The sequence below is a fragment of the Lutra lutra genome, chromosome 1 (genome assembly GCF_902655055.1).
Source record: "Lutra lutra chromosome 1, mLutLut1.2, whole genome shotgun sequence".
Classification (NCBI taxonomy): domain Eukaryota; kingdom Metazoa; phylum Chordata; class Mammalia; order Carnivora; family Mustelidae; genus Lutra; species Lutra lutra.
The window spans coordinates 211,281,237-211,301,000 of record NC_062278.1 but is presented as its reverse complement, the minus strand read 5'-3'; the positions used below and the strand labels follow the sequence as shown (position 1 = coordinate 211,301,000).

The window sequence follows — 19,764 nt, the reverse complement described above, 5'->3', positions numbered from 1 at the left end:
GGTTGTGAAGAAATCATTTTCCTGGATTTAGACTCTTCCCCAGTGAGGATCGGGTCCCATGGCTGTTTGTTTAAACCTACCATTGTGAGCATGCTATGAAGGTACATACACATGTTGTATCTTTCCATAATGTCAGCTTTATTCAGTCTTAAAGCCAGGTTAATCTAATTATAAAGCAGACTCAGGATCCCAAGTTCACTGACATTTTACTACATTTTTATCTTGGCTTCATAGATTTCACACAAAGCAAAGTACAAGACAATGTCATACAACAAGCAAGATAGAGCAAGGGGTAAGAAGTTAACAAACCAAATACAAAGTCAGTCTGTGAGCATGCAGTTGGGAGGAGACCTTGGTCTGAAAGGATCAGCTCTCTGCACTGCTGCTGATTATGTTCAAGCAGTGGAGGATCTCTGTTGAGTTCGGTGATCAATCGGGCAGACCTTTTGCAGAAATTGTCTTTTTTATGTGGTCAGATGTGAAAAGGGGCAGCGTTTGGAAAGTCTGAAAGTTTGATGCAAAAATGCTCCTTTTTAAAAGGAGTTAATCAGGGGCACCTGGGTGGCTCAGTTGGTTGAGTGTCTGTCTTCAGCTTGGGTCATGATCCCAGGGTCCTGGGTTCGAGCCCCATATTGGGCTCCCTGCTCAGTGGGGAGCTTGCTTCTCCCTTTCCTTCTCTCCCCTTGCTTGTGAGCCCTCTCTCATTATCTCTCTGTTGTAAATAAATAAAATCCCTAAAAAGGGGGAGTTTAATCAGTCTGGGGCCTTTGAAGACCTCCTTGGTTTCAGCTGGTTACCAGTTCTGGAAGCCATCAGCTCGTGCTGGTTTCAGTGATATCATGTCTGAGCAGCAACGCTCTTGGCTGCTTATGTCAATGCTTGACATAAGTTATTTCTTGTCCTGAGTGATTCCATCTTGCTCTGTGCACCTGTTCTATCAGCTCCCCTTCTGCCATAAACTACAAAGTCCCGGGAAGACATCCTGGGGACAGATATTTGTATCCTGCTCTTAATTTCTGTGTCTGAAATGTTATAAGTACTCATGAGTTTTTGCTGAATACATCAATTACAAAATACATCCTGACAAAGCACATGGTTTGACCACTTCACAAAATAATCATGAGACACCTGTTCTACCTGCATTTTCACAATAGCTGAGCTTCAGCTAAACTTTCTGAACAAACTGACAGCCCGAATCAACCAATAACCAGTAACAAGATGGAAATAGTGATTAAAAAAAAAACCCTCCCAAAAAACAAGAGTCCAGGGCCTGACAGATTTCCTGGGAAATTCTACCAAACATTCAAAGAAGCAATAATACCTATTCTTCTGAACATGTTTCAAAAAATAGGAACAGAAGGAACACATCTAACCTCATTCTATGAAGCCAGCATTACCTTGATCCCAAAACCAGAAAAAGACCCCACCAAAAAGGAGAATTTCAGATCAATATCCCTGTTGAATATGGATGCCAAAATTTTCAACAAGATCCTCCTAATAGGATTCAACAGAACATTTAAAGGGTTATCCATTACGACCAGTTGGGATTTATCCCTGAGATGCAAGTGTGGTTCAACATTCACAAATCAATCAGTGGGATGGAACACATTAACAAGGGAAGAGACAAGAACCATATGGTCTTCTCAACAGAGGCAGAAAAAACATTTGACAAAATATAGCATCCTTTCCTGATGCTGTCAGAGTGTAGGGATAGAGGGAATATTCCTCAATTTCCTAAATGTCATCTATGAAAAGCCCACAGCAAATATCATTCTCAACGGGGAAAAGCTGAGAACCTTTCCCTTGAGATCATGAACATGACAAGGATGCCCACTCTTGACACTATTGTTCAACATAGTACCCGAAGTCCTAGCAACAGCAATCAGAAAACAAAAAGGAAACAAAAGGTATTCAAATTCGCAAAGAAGAAGTCAAACTGTCTCTCTTCACAGATGACATGATATTTTATGTGGAAAACCCAAATTTCTAGAATTCATAGCAATTCAAGCATGTAGCAGGATACATAATCAATGCGCAGGAATCAGTTGCATTTCCATACACTAGCAATGTGACTGAAGAAAGAGAAATTAAAGAATTGATTCTATTTACAATAGCACCAGAAACCGTAAGATCCTTAGGAATAAACCTAAGCAAAGAGGTAAAAGATCTATACTCTAGAAACTACAGAACCCTCATGAAAGAAATCAAAGAAAACACAAAAAGATGGAAAACATTCCATGCTCATGTGAAAATGTCTATGCTGCAAGGACAATCTACACTTGCAATGCCATCCCTGTCAAAGTACCAACAACACTTTTCACTGAGCTGGAACAATCCTCACATTTGTATGGAACCAGAAAAGACCCTGAATCAATAGGGGGTCGTTGAAGAAGAAAACCAAAGCTGGGGGCATCACAATGCCTGACTTCAAACTATATTTCAAAGCCATGATCATCAAGACAGCAACGCATAGATCAATGGAACAGAATAGAGAACCCAGAAATGGACCCTGACCTCTATGGTCAACTAATCTTCAACAAAGCAGGAAAGACTATCCAATGGAAAAAAGACAGTCTCTTCAATAAATGGTGCTGGGAAAACTGGATAGCCACATGCAAAAAAATGAAACCGGACCATTTTCTTATACCGTACACAAAGATGAACTCAAAATGGATGAAAGATATAAATGTGAGACAGGAATCCATCAAAACCTAAAGGAGAACATAGAAAGTAAACTCTTGGACATCAACCATAGAGACCTCTTTCAAGACATATCTCTAAAGGCAAGGGGAAACAAAAGCAAATATGAAATATGAAAGTTTAGCTGAAGCTCAGCTATTGTAAAAATGCAGGACTTCAACGTTAAAAAAAAAACAACCCACCTCTGCACAGCAAAGGAAACAGTCAACAAAACAAAGAGACAATCCACAGCTTGGGAGAAGATATTTACAAATGACTTTAGAGATAAAAGGCTGGTATCCAAGATCTCCAAAGAACTTCTCATACTCAACACACAAAAAACAAAGAATCCTGCCAAGAAATGGACAGAAGACATACAAGTGCCTAACAGACGCATGAAAAAATGTTCAAAATCACTAGCCATCAGGGAAATACAAATCAAAACCACAATGAGATATCAGCTCCACCAGTTAGAATGGCAAAAACTAACAAGGCAGGAAGCAACAAATGTTGGAGAGGATGTGGAGAAAGGGGAACCCTCTTACACTGTTGGTGGTAATGCAAGCTGATACAGCCACTCTGGAAAACAGTATGGAGGTTCCTCAAGATGTTCATAATAGAGCTATCCTACATCCAGCAATTGCACTACTAGGTATTTACCACACAGATGCAGATGTAGTGAAGAGAAGGGGCACATGCACCCCAACGTTCATAGCAGCAATGTGCCCAGCAAGCAAACTGTGTTAGGAGCCAAGATGTCCTTCAACAGGGGAATGGATAAAGAAGATATGGTTCCTATGTACAATGGAATATTACTCAGCCATCAGAAGGGATGAATACCTACCATTTGCATTAACATGGATGGAACAGGAGAAGATTATGCTGAGTGAAATAAGTCAAGCAGAGAAAGATAATTATCCTATGGTTATCACTCACATGTGGAACATAAGGACCAGCACGGAGGACCACAGGGGAAGTAAGGGAAAACTGAATGGGAAGAAATCAGAGAGGGAGACAAACCATGAGAGCCTCTGGACTCTGGGAAAAAAACTGAGGGTTACAGAAGGGAAGGAGGTGCAAGAATGTGGTAACTGGGTGATGAGTATTAGGGAGGGCAGGTGTTGTGATGAGCACAGGGTATTTCATGCAAGTAATGAATCATTGAATATTGCAACAACAACTAATGATGCCTGGTGGTGGGTATTAAGGAGGGCATGTATTCCATGGAGCACTGGGTATTGTACATAAACAATGAATCTTGGAACACTGCATCAAAAACTAATAATGTGGGGCACCTGGGTGGCTCAGTGGGTTAAAACCTCTGCCTTCGAGAGAGAGTCAATTATCATATGGTTTCACTTATTTGTGGAGCATAACAAATAGCATGGAGGACATGGGGAGTTAGGAGAAGGCATTTGGGGGAAATTGGAAGGGGAGGTGAACAATGAGAGACTATGGACTCTGAAAAACAATCTAAAGGGTTTGAAGAGGTGGGGGGTGGGAGGTTGGGGAAACCAGGTGGTGGGTATTAGAGAGGGCACGGACTGCATGGAGCACTGGGTGTGGTGCAAAAACAATGAATACTGTTATGCTGAAAATAAATTTTTAAAAAATGATAAAAAAAACCCTCTGCCTTCAGCTCGGGTCATGATTCCAGGGTCCTTGGATCGAGCCCTGAGTAGGAATCTCTGCTCCTCGGGGAGCCTGCTCCCCACCTTCTCTCTCTGCCTGCCTCTCTGCCTACTTGTGATCTCTGTCTGTCAAATAAATAAATAAAATCTTTAAAAAAAACTAATAATGTATTTTATGGTGATTAACATAACACAATAAAAAACATGATGTAATTTATGTTGACTAATTGAACATTATATATATATACACATTATATATATTTATATATGTGTATATATATATACACGCACTATATGTAGACCAATTGAACATTCTATATTTATGTGTGTGTGTATATATATATATATGTATATATCAACACTTTGAGCATTTCTTATGATGCTTATTTTGTTTATCCTGTGGAAGAGGGGAAAGTCTTCTGTTGCTTGTCTATTCAAGAGAACCCAGTGCATCAGAATCCTGACACACCTACATGATGCTGCCCTCCAGGCCCTTAGGTACATAACATTTTCTCTGATGGAGGACATGGGATGAACTTCATCACACAGGGTCAAGAACGGGAGATCATGATCACTAGATTCCATGCAAGGGAGATAAACAAACAGGAGAAAAACAAATACTGAACATGTATCCATCACCTATGAATGTGTGTATTTTCATATCCTTGAAACCCTACAACAGTCCTATGGAGGTCGACGTTATTATTCCCTGCCATTCTGTCATATTTCCTTACCACCAAAATGGACATCAGGATTAGGAGCTTAGGGGACTGAATTTTCTCTGGAAGCTTCCCGTTATGCCATTCCTGAGCTCCTTATTCCTGAGGCTGAAAAGGATCAGGCTAAGAAAAGAGGCGAAGGCTGTGTAGGCGGTGGCTATCAGAGCATTACTGTCCATAGAATGGAGACCCTTGGACTTGAGGTGGATAATGGAGACAGAATCATAGTTCAAGAAGACGACAGAGTGATGGGACACACATGAGATGGAGGACTTGTGCTTGCCCTCAGAAGAGGGGATCCTCAGTATGGAGGCCTCTATGAAAATGCAGGAGAGGATGGTAAGGAATAAACAGCCCATAAGAGCCGTGTCACGTGTCAGGACCACACCCAAGGTGACAGAGGATGTCTCCTTCCCATAGGCCAACTTTAGGAGGGAAAGCATGTAGTAGACCCAATGGTGGAATGCGTTCGCCCCAAAGAAGGTGAGGTGAAAAATTATCAGGATCGCCATCAACTCCATGACCGAGACACCAGCCCAGCACCAGGACGCGAGACAGCACAACTCTGAGGACTCATGAGCACATTGTACTGCAAGGGTGGCGGATAGTCACATAGCAGTCATTGCCCATGATCATGAACAGAGAAGAGTGCTATATGTCCTCATAGCACTTTGCTCTCATTTATTCATTCATATAGTTAAGAAGTGTTGCCGAAGGCTTATTTTATATGGAAACATTCTAGGTGCTTGAATCCAACAATGACCAAGGGCTAAGACTCTGAGGTCTTTTTCATGGTACACAGAGGGAAGTTGTCATAACCGAAAATGACAGCACAGACAGTCAGAGGTGTGTTAAGAGACAGCCTAGGGACTGCAGAAGCTAAGTGTGGGTCTCAGACCCAGACTGCAATGTAGAGACTTTGAAATTGGTGATGTCTACAGGGAGACGTGCAGGGTGAGTAGGTATGATTCAGGTGAACCAGGCAGTTGGAAGAGGGGTTTCCAGACAGAGGGGACAGCAAGTACGAAGGCTCAGGGTGACAGAGGCATAGTGCATTTGGGACAATGGTATGTTCAGTGCACCAGGGAGAGTTAGAAGTCATTGGTGCGGTTCTGGAATTGAAGGCATGCAGGTGGGAAGGGCAAGAGCATACAAGACAATGGTGTCACGTGAGGAGTTTGTTCTGAGGGTAATGGCGACCTTTTCATGTTTTCTAAATACATAGAGGAATGAGCTGTATTCCATTGTGTGAACATTTTCATGGATGTTTCTATTTGGGGTTTCCTATGAGGGTATTCTTATAAGATATATTACCTATCTTTTAGTGGATGAATGCCTATGTGTTGTGTTGGGTCTATAGTTAGGTGTGTAAATGCCGATTCATAGGGAATACCTAGGTTCAGCTAGAATAGATACTGCCAAACAGTTTTGCAAATTGATGATACCAATAGGTACATTTTAAGCACAAGTAGCATGGTCAGATTCCTGTTTGTAGAGACCCCCTCCGGCTGGTGTGAGGGAAGCAGGCTGCTGAGGGCAGGCAGGGTGGGCAGATGCAGGAAGAGATGGGGAGAGGTGCATGAGGGCATCCTGGATGGGGTGGAGTGGCAAACTGAAGCTGATTTCAGAGGTAGAATGGACAGTGCTGTTGATGGGACAGAAGGAGAGAGGAAGTGAAAGTTTTCTACTTCTAACACTCAAGACACCAAATGTGTGAGTTCTTTCCACACCAATGACCAATTCTCTAACTACCCAGACACACGTTGGTGTCCTATAATTCTGTTCAATTCTGAACTAACAACCTGGAGATGTCAGTCACACGTATTAGGTATTGAGAGTATCTGTCTGCATATCTGTCTGGTTCAAGGGACTTTGGTTATTGGTTATTTTATCTCCAGTGGGCACACACTGCTTGGCACACAGTAGGTGAACAAGAAATAACTGTGAGAAAAATGAAAGTATGATACCCATACTCAAGAAAAAAGATTGAGGGGCGCCTGGGTGGCTCAGTGGGTGAAGACTCTGCCTTCGTCTCAGGTCATGATCTTAGGGTCCTGGGATTGAGCCCCACATTGGGATCTCTGCTCAGCAGGGAGCCAGATTCCCCCTCTCTCAACTCTGTCTCTCTGCCTACTTGTGATCTCTCTCTGTCAAATATATAAATAAAACCTTAAAGAAAAAAAGAAAAAAGATTGAAATGGGGGTTGAAGTGGGAAGAGTGCACATGGTCCAAGCAACTACCTTTAGCCAGGCTTTTTCTACACATTGTGTCTCTTCTCCTTATCATTCAGCCTCATTTCATAAAAGAGAAAGTGAGACCCAGAGAGGCCAAGACACTTGTCCAGGGTCACAGCACCCCCTCCAGGCAGGGATGGAAGAAGCCGCTGAACTGAGACTTTGGGATCCTCTCCATCTCTGGCTTCCTCTTGACCCTTTCTGTGACTTTGGCCTTATATCCTGACCTCTCTGGGCATCCAGAAACAACAACAAAGATCTTTCTCCTTAGTCCTGAGTTCACTTCTTGGTTGAACATCTGATTCTGTGATATCTTTTCCCTACTTGAGTAGTGCCAGGAAATGCCCCAGATTGCCCTCACATTCTGGGTCCTCTGTTGTGCCAGGGGGCTAGAGCTTAGAGGAGAGTGTTGATGGAACCCTTAATCCAGGCTGACACCTCCTTCTGACCCACTATCCCCTGGACCCTAGAACCAAGGTGCCTAAAGTCCCTTCACATTTTGACCTCATCTGACTTCCCCGACCCATTCTGGGCATTTCTCCATGCCTTTTCTTAAGTTTGTTCCTTTGCCATCCATTCCCTCCCTGACTCTGTGTGCCAGGGACTGTTCATTCTTCAGAGTTCAACTCAGATGCCACCGCCTTCTTTTTCCAATGGCGCTGTAGGGTCTCATAGCACTGTGTGTGTCGTTCCTTCACTGTTTTCATTAATGCGTTATTATTGTGTATGTATTGTTCCATTTAATTTTTACCATTCTGGGTGCTGGGAACAAGGGTGCTCCCAATGCGATGCCACCTCTGCCCTCAGGAGGTCTGTTGAAGTCTAGTGAGAGACACAGACCCATAACCGGTGATGACACCACCATGTGATGGGGGACTTCGGGGCAAGCTAGGAGTTAGACAGGCCCCTGGCCAAGTCATTCGTGCAGGGACGCAGGATAAGCTTCCCAGAGAGGGTGGAATGTGACCTGAGACCCATTCATTGAAGCAGATGGAAGGTGGGCATGAGGGATGCAGTGGGATCTGGGGATGAGAGAGTCTGGTACATTCAAGAAATTGAAAGTGCTCCCATCTCATTTTAGCCTAGATACAAAGTGGGGGTCTATGTTGGAAGAAAGAGGCCAGCTGAGAGAGGAAACTGGAGAGACCAACAAGGACAAGACTGTCAGCTGCAGTGAAGCATCTGGGACTAGGGAGCCATGGCTGGTTCAAGCAGGGGGGGAGATGGAATGTGGTTTGTTCAGCAGGATCCCTCCGATGCTGTGCAGGAAGCAGGTGCAGAGGTCAGACCTAAAGCAGAGAACTGAATCAGGACGGATGCTGTAGTGGGTCAAGATAGTGTCACTCAGAAATGCATGCCCACTTGGAACCTCAGAATGTGACCTTGTTTGAAATAGGGTCTTTACACATGTAATTAGAGAAGGATCTCAAGATGAAATCATGCTGCGTGCTGGGCCCAAAAATGCTGGTGTCTAATGACTAGTGTCCTTATAAGGAGAGGAGAAGACATACAGACACAAGAACAAGTTCATGTGAGGGCAGGTAGAGATTGAAATAATGCAGTAAAGTCTGCTGGCAGCCGCCAGAAGCCAGGAGAGAGGCATAGGGTGATCCTGCCTCAGAGCCTCCAGAAGGAACGACCTGCTGAACCCTGGTCCCCAGAACTGTGAGAGAGCACATTTCTGGAGTTTGGAGCACCCCGGTTTGTGGCGATATGTCCCCGTGAACCAGGAAACTAATGCAAGGGCAGGTACTGTGTTCTAGGTCAGATGTGTTCACACCAAGCAGAGAGCCCTGACAAGGGGAGTGGGAGGTGAGTGGACACTGAGCTGCACTGTTCCTCAAGTGCAAGGCAAGTCTGCCTGCCGGTAACTGTGATGGTGTGGCACTGCCTCCTCCCTCCCTCAGACCTCAGCCTGGAGCAGCTGGGCCCAGAGCAGGGGCCATGTCATAGAGATCCCACCTCTGGCCCAACAGCTCTGCTTCTGCAGAGGCCAGACAGCAGCGCTTCTGGACCAGTTCCAGGGCCTGGGACCCAGGATTTCCTCACTAAAGCTCTGAGAACCTGCACTTTCCTATCTGAGAGAGCCCGGGGTGCCTGTTTGTGGGGTGTGGATGGAGCCTGAGCATTGGGAATGGAGTGTGCCTAGTCCAGCAAGCATGAGAACAAAGGAGTATGCTCAGAGAGTAGGGGATGGACACCAGCCTCCTGTTGTATTTCTTCCTCTGTCTTGTCACCTCCATCTCCAGACTTAACCATCCTCTGCACAGACCAGCTGGGAGGCCTCAGGGAAGGTTTGGAGGCTGCAGGTACAGTGGGTCTCAGAGAAGCCTCTGGAAGTCTCCTGAGTCCTTCCGTGCCCAACTCTGAGGCCTGAGGGAGGCCCCGCCCACAAGCTGAGGCAGCAGCCTGCCTCCCCCCTGGGAAGCCTTTGGAATGCCACTGGAGTACAGCTAGATGAAGTGCAGGTGCAGCCTCCCACCCTGCCCACCCCATTTCTGAGCTCTTAGTGTTGAGTGCCAGTGAGGGCACCCTGGGCTTCCCCTGTGATGCCCCTAGACTGCTCCCCGCTGCCAACAACAGAGGCGAGTGTGTGCCCTTGGGTGTCTTTGAGGAGGAGGTGATGCAAGCGCGGGATGCAGGGAAAGACTGTGGGTAATAAGAATGTTGGGGTGGATCTTGGGACCCAGAACCTGGCCCAACGAAGTCTGAAGCAAACAATGCCTGGGCAGAGACCTCTAATCCGGAATTGCACATCCAGGCTGGGCTGTGTGCACGGGAGACCATGAGTGTCCTGTGCACTTCCTGGCTGTCTCTGCAGATCTTAGCGGGAAGGTTGTATGTCAGGGACACCAGCGTTAGTCACCATCTTCCTGCTTGTGCTGTGTCCTACTGTGAGAGTGTAGGTCTGTGTGCACCTGCAGGTGTGCCTGTGGGGCGACTCTGTGGTTGTGTGGGTCCACCCGGCACCCTGTCTCCACATCTGTGTGAGTGCACAGGGCTGATAGCAGGGCTTAGGTGCCTATGGGCCTGCTGGGTGCTTATCTGGTGTTAGATTTTAAGGCAGCTGTGCCTGTAGGAATGAGTGGCAGTGGAATGCAGGTATGTGGAGGTGTGGGACCGCCCACATGGAGGTGTTAGTGAGTCACAGGGGAGCCCAGATCCCAGTCTGTGAGACAGGAGGCCACCCACCCCTGAGAAGAGCTGTTCTGAGGTGCTTCTCCTTCTGTTCTCACACACACCTGGGCAGAGGCTCAGTGGCTGCCCTGTAAGGCACAGGTAGGTTTGAGGGCAGGTGGTGGGTTTTTCTTCCCTCATCTCCCCTCTGGCCCTAGACACTCACTCTCTGTCTCTCTGGGGACCGGCTGGGCTATAAATTAAGGGAGAGACAACTCAGAAGTAAAGGGGCACCGGGGAAGGCCTATTTTATTTTCCAAAAGAAAAAATGGGGCAAAACTCACATAATATAGAATTAACCATTTTGAATTGTACAAATCATTTGCATTTGGCACATTCATGATGTTGTGCAATCACCACCCCTTTCTAGTTGTCAAATATTTTCATCACCCAAAAGGAAACACTGTCTTCATTAGTAGTCACTTACCCATTCCCCAGGCCCCTCAGCAAGGGCTCTAGCCCCTAATTTGCTTGTTATGTCTATGAATTTGCCTATCTCAGGTGTTTGATATTAACAAAATCAGATGACCTTTTCTTCAGACAACCTTTCATGCCTGCCTTTTTTTCACATAGCAGAATGTTTTCAAGGTTCATTTATGACGCAGCATAAAACTTTGTTGTGTAAAAAACACACAACGTTATGTAAAAAACACACAACCTCAACCATTGTTAAGTATGCAGTTTAGTGGTGCTAAGTGTATTCATGTTAGTATAATCGATCTGCGGAAATCAGTTCACCTTGCAAATCAAAACTCTACGCCCATTAAATAAAACTCTCCATTTCCCACTCCCTGTAGTCCTTGGTAACCTCCATTCTACTTTGTTTCTATGAATTTGACTGAATTAGGGACCTCGGATAGGTAGGATCATACAGGATTTCTCCTTTCTGGGGACTGGCTGATTCCACATAGCATAAAGCTTCATTGGTATTATAACATGAGACAGGATTTCCTCCCTTTCAAGGCTGAATGATATTCCATTGTACGGATATCTCACAACTTGTTTATCCATCCATCCACCAATGAACATTGGGGCTGTTTCCACCTCAGGGCTCTTGTGGCTAGTGCTGCTCTGACCAGGAGTGTGCAAATACGTCTTCCAGACCCTGCTTATGCCACTTTTGCATATCCATCCAGAAGTGGGATGCCTGAGGCATAGGTGGTTCTATTTCTAATTTTTAATTTATGGATGGAAAAGCATTCATACTGTTTTCCATAGCTGTTGCACGACTGTGCTATCCCACCAACAATGCTCAGAGTTCCACTTTCTCTACCTCCAGCACAACTGAGTGCCATTTAGACATTCCCAGTGTTAGGCCACCAACACCTCTATTTAGGTCCAAGACATTTTGCCACCCCTGAAGGAAATCTACAACCCATTAAAATTCAATCCCCATTCCAGAGATGGAGAGGAGAAAGGAGTTGAGGGAAATTGGAAGGGGAGGTGAACCATGAGAGACTATGGACTCTGAAAAACGATCTGAGAATTTTGAAGGGGTGGGGGGTGGGAGGTTGGGGGCACCAGGTGGTGGGTATTGTAGAGGGCACGGATTGCATGGAGCACTGGGTGTGGTGCAAAAATAATGAATACTGTTATGCTGAAAAAAATAAAAAATTTAAAAGCTAAAAAAAAAAAAAAATTCAATCCCCATTCCATCCTCCTCCCAGTCCCTGGCAACTGCTAATCTGCTTTCTGTCTTGATGCATTTACCTATTCTGCATATTTCAAATAAATGAAACATACAATATGTGGTCTCTGTGGATGGCTTCTTTCACTCAGCATATTGTCTCAGCATGTTGTAATGTGTGTCAGTACTTCATGCTTTTGTATGCCTCAAAGATACTCCATCATATGGATATACCACTTTTTGTTTATCCATTCATCGGTTGATCCATCCTGCGTTGTTAAAAAGGTGTTGCATTTTTGCATCACGTCTGTTGGTGGCAGAGAGAGGAAGACAGAGAGACAGAAAGACAGAGAAGTAACCCTGGATGGAGCAGATGCTTGGAAGGAGAGCTGTCCTCACAGGGAGCTGGGGCAGATGTGAGTCTGTTGCCTCTTGGAGAAGGGTATGAGAGAACCCACAGCTGCGAGCCTTGGTTGCTCCACGAAGCTGGCGACTGGGGACAGAAGAGTAGGTAGGGCTTGAGGAGCTAAAAGGAGATTCAGTGAATTGCATTGTTAAGTGACCAGAGATAGAGTGCCCAGCAGGGGTGGGAGAATGTGATCTGGTGATGCTGGTCAGTGCCACATCCTTGTGGGGGACTCACACAAGTAGGACCAAACAACAATAGTACCTAAGAGCTGAATGTGCACACCTCACCTTAGTGCCACTGCAGTCCTGTGGATTAAAGAATATTATTCCATGTTCCCAGTGAGCCAGTAGGGGCAATGTTGACAATTAAACCGAGCCTACAACCTCTGCATGCCACACGGGAGAGGTGCTCTCCAGCTAAAGATAGCAATTAGGCAGGAAAGTCAGGTGGTTGTGCATGGAGTCAATAATAGCAATAACAGTAGTTGTAATTATTATTATCAGTATTATTTTTTACTGCATTCTTACTATGCTTCAGGGCCTGTGCTGTGTACTTGAAGCTCGTGATCTTCTGTGAACCCCATGCAGCTCCCAGGTGCTTTGAAAGTATCACGAGCATCAGGTGGCAGAGGGACTGGCCATGGTCTGCAGGGTGAAGACTCTCTGCTCCCTCTGGAAGTCCTCTTGGGCCAGGCTCAGCTTGGACCCAGAGCTCTTGCCGATCAGGCCATCTTCACTCTCTCTCCACCCAGGGATGGCTGCCACTCTGGGTCTAAACCACAGCTCTGTTTCTGAATTCATCCTCCTGGGCTTCTCCACCTTCCCACTTCACGTCCTGCCCGTCTTCTTCCTGCTGTTCCTGCTCATGTACCTGTTCACGCTGCTGGGGAACCTGCTCATCATGGCCACTGTCTGGAGCAAGCAAAGCCTGTACACACCCATGTACCTCTTCCTATGTGCACTGTCCATCTCTGAGATCCTCTACACCTTGGCCGTCACCCTGCGCCTGCTGGCCTCCCGCCGCACCATCGCCTTTGCAGCCTGTGCCAGCCAAATGTTCTTCTTCACATGCGGCTTCAACCACTCATTCTTGCTCACTGTCATGGGTTACGACCGGTATGTGGCCATCTGCCACCCGTTGCGCTACAATGTGCTCACGAGTCCCTGTGGCTGTGGTTGCCTGGTGGCCTTGTCTTGGGCTGGTGGTTCGGTCATAAGGCTGGTGGTGACCACAACTATTTTCCACCTCCCCTTCTGTGGACCCAATGAAATGCAGCATTTTGTATGTCATATGCCCCTTCTCTTGAAGCTGGCCTGTGGAACTGATATACAAGTAGTGTGGGCCTGGGTGTGGGGCTGGTGTGCATGATTGTCCTGTTGGGCTGTTTTCTCTTCATCCTCCTCTCCTACACATTAATTGTGGCCGCCATCTTGAAGATCCCCTCTGCTGAGGGCAGGCACAAAGCCTTCTCTACTTGTGCTTCCCACCTTATTGTGGTCGTTCTGCACTATGGCTTTGCCTCTATCATCTACCTCAAGCCCAAGAATCTGCACTCCCAGGAAAGCAACACCCTGATGGCCATCTCCTACACAGTCCTCATGCCCTTCCTCAGTCCCATCATCTCCCATCAGTCTCAGGAACAAGGAGCTGAAGACTGCCATGAGGAAGACCTTCCTCAGCAAACTCTATTCCTCCAGCATCTAAGTGGCCAGTGTGAAGGTGGTGTTAGAAGAAGGTAGAAGGATGACCATATCCCCATCTGTACAATGGGGTTAACAGTGACTACCGAGTATGATTAGTAAAGATGTGTGATGGCACACAGGACATAGCAGGTGCTCAATAAATGTGAGCCTTACTTCTTCTTCCTCCTTTGATTTGTGTCTTGGATATTAGTTTCATTTGTAATCAAACAGTTTTCTTAAGGTATAATCCACATGCCATAAAATTTACCCATTTAAGTACACAATTCAGTTTGTCTTTCATATATTCAGTTATGTGATCATCACCACCATCAATTTGAAACATTTTATCACCCCAAAAGGAAACCCCTATGCATTCAATCCCCATTTCTCCTCCAACTCCCATAACCCCCAGCACTAGGAAACCATTTTCCCCCTAAAATATGGTTTAAATTCTTAAATTGAAGTATAGTTGCCAAACAATGTTACCTTAGTGTCAATTGTACAACATAGTGATTTGATGCCACAAAATGCTATTCGAATACCATTGCCTATATTCCCTATGCTGTACCTTTCATCCCCATGACTTGCTCATTCCACTTTGCCTATTTGGAACATTCATATAAATGGAATTACATTAGATGGTCTTTTTGACTGAGTTCTTTCACTTAGAACAATGTGTTCAAGTTTCCTTCATGTTGTAGATGTATGAGACCTTCTTTCGTTTTTATTGCCAAATACTATTCTATTATATGGACATACAAGATTTCCTTTCTTTCTTTTCTTTAATTTAAATTTTAGTTAACATACAGAGAAATATTATTTTCTAGAGTAGAAGTGGTTCTTCTCTTACATACAATACCCGGTACTCATCACAAGGGCCCTCCTTAATATTCCTCAGCCACCTAGCCCATCCCTCACCCACCTCCCTCCATCAGCCTTCAGTTTGTTCTTCATCATTAAGAGTCTCTTATGGCTTGTTTCCCTCTCTCCTTATTCTCCCCTTCCCATACTTTCTTTTTTTTTTCTTAAATTCCCTACATGAGTGAAGTCATATGGTATTTGTCCTTCTCTGACTTATTTCGCTTAGCATAATACCCTCTAGCTCCATCTATGTTGTTGCAAATGGCAAGATTTCATATTTCTGATGACTGAGTAATATTCCTGTGTGTGTATACATACCACCTCTGCCCTATCCAGTCATCACTCAGAGGACATTGGGGCTCTCTGTGTAGTTCGGCTATTGTTTATCATGGGGTTTCTGTATTTCAACTGTCTCTTTATCACTTGTTGACCTTCTCAGTATTTCTATTCTTGGCTATTTTGGATAATGCCACTAGGGAAGCTTGTGTACCCTTTTTTCTTGAATATCTGGTTTCATACCGCTGTGTATATACTAAGGAGTAGATTTTTTTGATCCAATGGTAGCTCTATGTTTAATTTTTTAATTATTTTTTATTGTGTTATGTTAGTCATCATACAGTATGTCATTAGTTTTTGATGTAATGTTCCAAGATTCATTGTTTACATATAATACCCAGTGCTCCATGCAATACATGCCCTCTTTAAAACCATCACCAGACCAATGCATCTCAATAGCCCACTCCCCTCTAAAACCCTCAGTTTGTTTCTCAGAGTCCACAGTCTCTCATGGTTTGTCTCCCACTCTGATTCCCCTCCCTTCATTTTTCCCTTCCTTCTCCTAATGTCCTCCATGCTATTCCTTATGTTCCACAAGTCAGTGAAACTATATGATAATTGACTTTCTCTGCTTGACTTATTTCACTCAGCATAATCTCCAGTCCCATTCATATTGATGCAAATGTTGGGAACTCATCATTTTTGATGGCTGAGTAATATTCCATGTATATATGAACCACATCTTCTTTATCCATTCATCTGTTGAAGAGCATCTTGGCTCTTTCCACATTTTGCCTATTGTGGACATTGGTGTTATGAACATTGGGGTGCATGTGGCCCTTCTTTTCAGTACATCTGTACATTTGGGGTAAATACCCAGTAGTACAATTGTCAGGTCATAGGGTAGCTCTATTTTTAATTTTTTGAGGAACCTCCACACTGATTTCCAGAGTGGTTGCACCAACTTGCATTCCCACTCACAGTGGAAGAGGGTTCTCCTTTCTGCACAACTTCTCCAACATTTGTTGTTTCTTGCCTTGTCGATTTTTGCTGTTTTACCTGGTTGAAGGTGATATCTCAGTGTGGTTTGATTTGAGTTTCCCTGATGGCTAATGATGATGAACACTTTTTCATGTGTCTGTTAGCCATTGTACGTCTTCTCTGGAGAAGTGTCTGCTCATGTCTTCTGCCCATTTTTTTACTTGATTTTTGGATGTTGAGTTTGAGGAGTTCTTTATCAATCTTGGATACCAGCCCTTTATCTGTAGTGTCATTGCAAATATCTTCTCCCATTCTGTGGGTTGCCTCTTTGTTTTGTTGACTATTTCCTTTGCTGTGCAGAAGCTTTTTATCTTGATGAAGTCCCAAGAGATTTAATGATGGAGAACAAACAGAGGGCTGATGGAGGGAGGTGGGTAGGGATGGGCTAGGTGGCTGAGGAATATTGAGGAGGGCCCTTGTGATGAGCACTGGGTGTTGTATGTAAGAGAAGAACCACTTCTACTCTAGAAACCAATATTTCTTTGGATGTTAACTAATTAAAATTTAAATTAAAGAAAAGAAAGAAAGGAAATATTGTATGTCCATATAATAGAATAGTATTTGGCAATAAAAACAAAAGAAGGTCTCATATATCTACAACATGAAGGAATCTTGAACACATTGTACTAAGTGAAAGAACTCAGTCAAAAAGACCACCTAATGTAATTCCATTTATATGAATGTTCCAAACAGGCAAAGCAGAATGAATAAGTCATGATGAAAGGTACAGCATAGGGAATGTAGGCAATGGTATTCTAACAGCATTGTGTGGCATCAAATCACTATGTTGTACAATCGAAATTAATGTAACAGCATAATCCAGAGAAAGACAATTAGTATATGATTTCACTTATATGTGGAAAATGAGGAATAGCATGGAGGACATTAGGAGAAAGAAAGGGAAAATGAAGGGGGAGAAATCAGAGGTAGAGGTGAACCACAAAAGACTATGGACACCAGGAAACTGAGGGATCTGAGAAGACAGGGGTAGGGCGATGGGTAAGCCAAGTGATGGGTATTAAGGAAGGCACATTTTGCGATGAGCACTGGGTGTTATATGCAAACAAAAAATAATGGAACACTATATTAAGAAAAAAAAGAAACTAAGGTAGCATTGTGTGACAACAATACGTCATTTAAAATTTTTTAAACAATATTTTCTGAAAAAAAGTGGTTTCCTACAGCTAGGGGTTATGGGAATTTACTGAGAATTGGATACTGAATGTGTGGGGGTTTCCTTTTGGGGTGACAAAAATGTTTCAAATTGATGGTAGTGATGATCACATAACTCTGAATATACTAAAGACCAACGGAATTGTGTATTTTAAATGGGTAAATTTAATGGCATGTGCATTATATCTCAAGAAAGCTGTTTGATTACAAATAAAACTAATATCCAAGACACAAATCAAAGGAGGAAGAAGAAGTAAAGCTCACATTTATTGAGCACCTGCTATGCCCTGCGTGCCATCACACTTCTTTAGCAATCATACTAGGTAGTCACTGTTAACCCCATTGTACAGATGGGGATATGGTCATCCTTCTACCTTCTTCTAACACCACCTTCACACTGGCCACTTAGATGCTGGAGGAATAGAGTTTGCTGAGGAAGGTCTTCCTCATGGCAGTCTTCAGCTCCTTGTTCCTGAGACTGATGGGAGATGATGGGACTGAGGAAGGGCGTGAGGACCGTGTAGGTGATGGCCATTAGGGTCTTACTTTCCTGGGAGTGAAGACCCTTGGGCTTGAGGTAGATGATAGAGGCAAATCCATAGTGCACAATGACCACAATAAGGTGGGAAGCACAGGTGGAAAAGGCTTTGTGCCTGCCCTCAGCAGAGGGGATCTTCAAGATGGTGGCCACAATTAATGTGTAGGAGAGGAGGATGAGGAGAAAGCAGCCCAACAATACAGTGATGCACATGAGCCCCACACACAGGGCCACTATTGGTACATCAGTTCCACAGGCCAGCTTCAAGAGAGGGGGCACATGACATCCAAAATGCTGGATTTTGTCGGGACCACAGAGGGTGAGATGGAAGATTGCTGTGGTCACCACCATCCCTTGGACCAAGCCACCAGCCCAACACCAGGTCACCAGGCAGGTGCAGCCATGGGGGCTCATGAGCACGCTGTAGCGCAAGGGGTGGCAAATGGCCACATACCGGTCGTAGCCCATGACGGTGAGCAGGAAGGAGTGGGTAAAGCCGAATGTGAAGGAGAAGAACATCTGGCTGGCACAGGCTGCAAAGGCGATGGTGCGGCGGGAGGAGAGCAGATCAGCCAGCAGGTGCGGGGTGATCGTCAAGGTGTAGAGGATCTCAGAGATGGACAGTGCACATAGGAAGAGGTACATGGGTGTGTGCAGGCTTCGCTCGCTCCAGACAGTGGCCATGATGAGCAGGTTCCCCAGCAGTGTGAACAGGTACATGAGCAGGAACAACAGGAAGAAAATGGGCAGGAGATGTGGTGGGAAGGTGGAGAAGCCCACGAAGATGAATTCAGACACGGAGCTGTGGTTTAGACCCAGAGTGGCAGCCATCCCTGGGTGGGGAGAGAGTGAAGGCGACCTGGTGGGCAGGAGCTCTGCGTCCAAACTGAGCCTGGCCCAGGAGGACTTCCGGGGGTGGGGGCAAGGAGCCCTCACCCTGCAGAACATGAGCAGTCCCTCCACCACCCGATGTTCATGATGACTGTCAGAGCACCTGGGAACTGAATGGGATTCACAGAAGATCATGAGCCTCAGGTGCGTAAGGCATGCCCTGGAGCATAGTAAGAATTCAGTAAAAAATAATACTGATAATAATAATTACAACTACTGTTATTACTGTTATTGACTCCATGCACAACCACCTGTCTTTCCTGCCTTTGAGCATGCTGGCCACTTCATGCTTTTCTCCAACTCTGTGATTCCAAATCCTTCCCAATTTTAAGTGCAAACTACTCCCTAATTGCTACCGTCAGCTGGAGGGCACCTCTCCCGTGTGGCATATAGAGCAAGTAGGCTCTGTTTAATTGTGAGCATTGCCCCTACTGGCACTCTGGGAACATGGAATAATATTCCTTATTCCACAGGGCTGTAGAGGCACTAAGGTGAGGTGTGCATATTCAGCTCTTAGGTACCATTGTTGTTGTTTGGTCCTACATGTGTGAGTCCCCCACAAGGATGTGGCACTGACCAGCATCACCAGATCACATTCTCCCACCCCTGCTGGGCACTCTATCTCTGGTCACTTAACAATGCAATTCACTGAATCTCCTTTTAGCTCCTCAAACCCTACCTACTCTCCTATCCCCAAATGCCTGCTTCGTGGAGCAACCAATGCTGGCAGCTGTGGGTTCTCTCATACCCTTCTCCAAGAGGCAACAGACTCACATCTGCCCAGCTCCCTGTGAAGAAAGCTCTCCTTCCAAGCATCTACTCCAT

The 19,764-nt window shown here is 45.0% G+C and overlaps 3 pseudogenes; 1 reads left to right on the top strand and 2 right to left on the bottom strand.

Annotated features, from left to right (window-relative positions):
* Positions 1-5,064: 5,064 nt before the first annotated feature.
* Positions 5,065-5,845, bottom strand: LOC125106197 (olfactory receptor 10H3-like; annotated as a pseudogene).
* A 7,385-nt stretch (positions 5,846-13,230) lies between these two features.
* Positions 13,231-14,181, top strand: LOC125083076 (olfactory receptor 10H2-like; annotated as a pseudogene).
* A 3,734-nt stretch (positions 14,182-17,915) lies between these two features.
* Positions 17,916-19,011, bottom strand: LOC125083094 (olfactory receptor 10H2-like; annotated as a pseudogene).
* Positions 19,012-19,764: the final 753 nt, after the last annotated feature.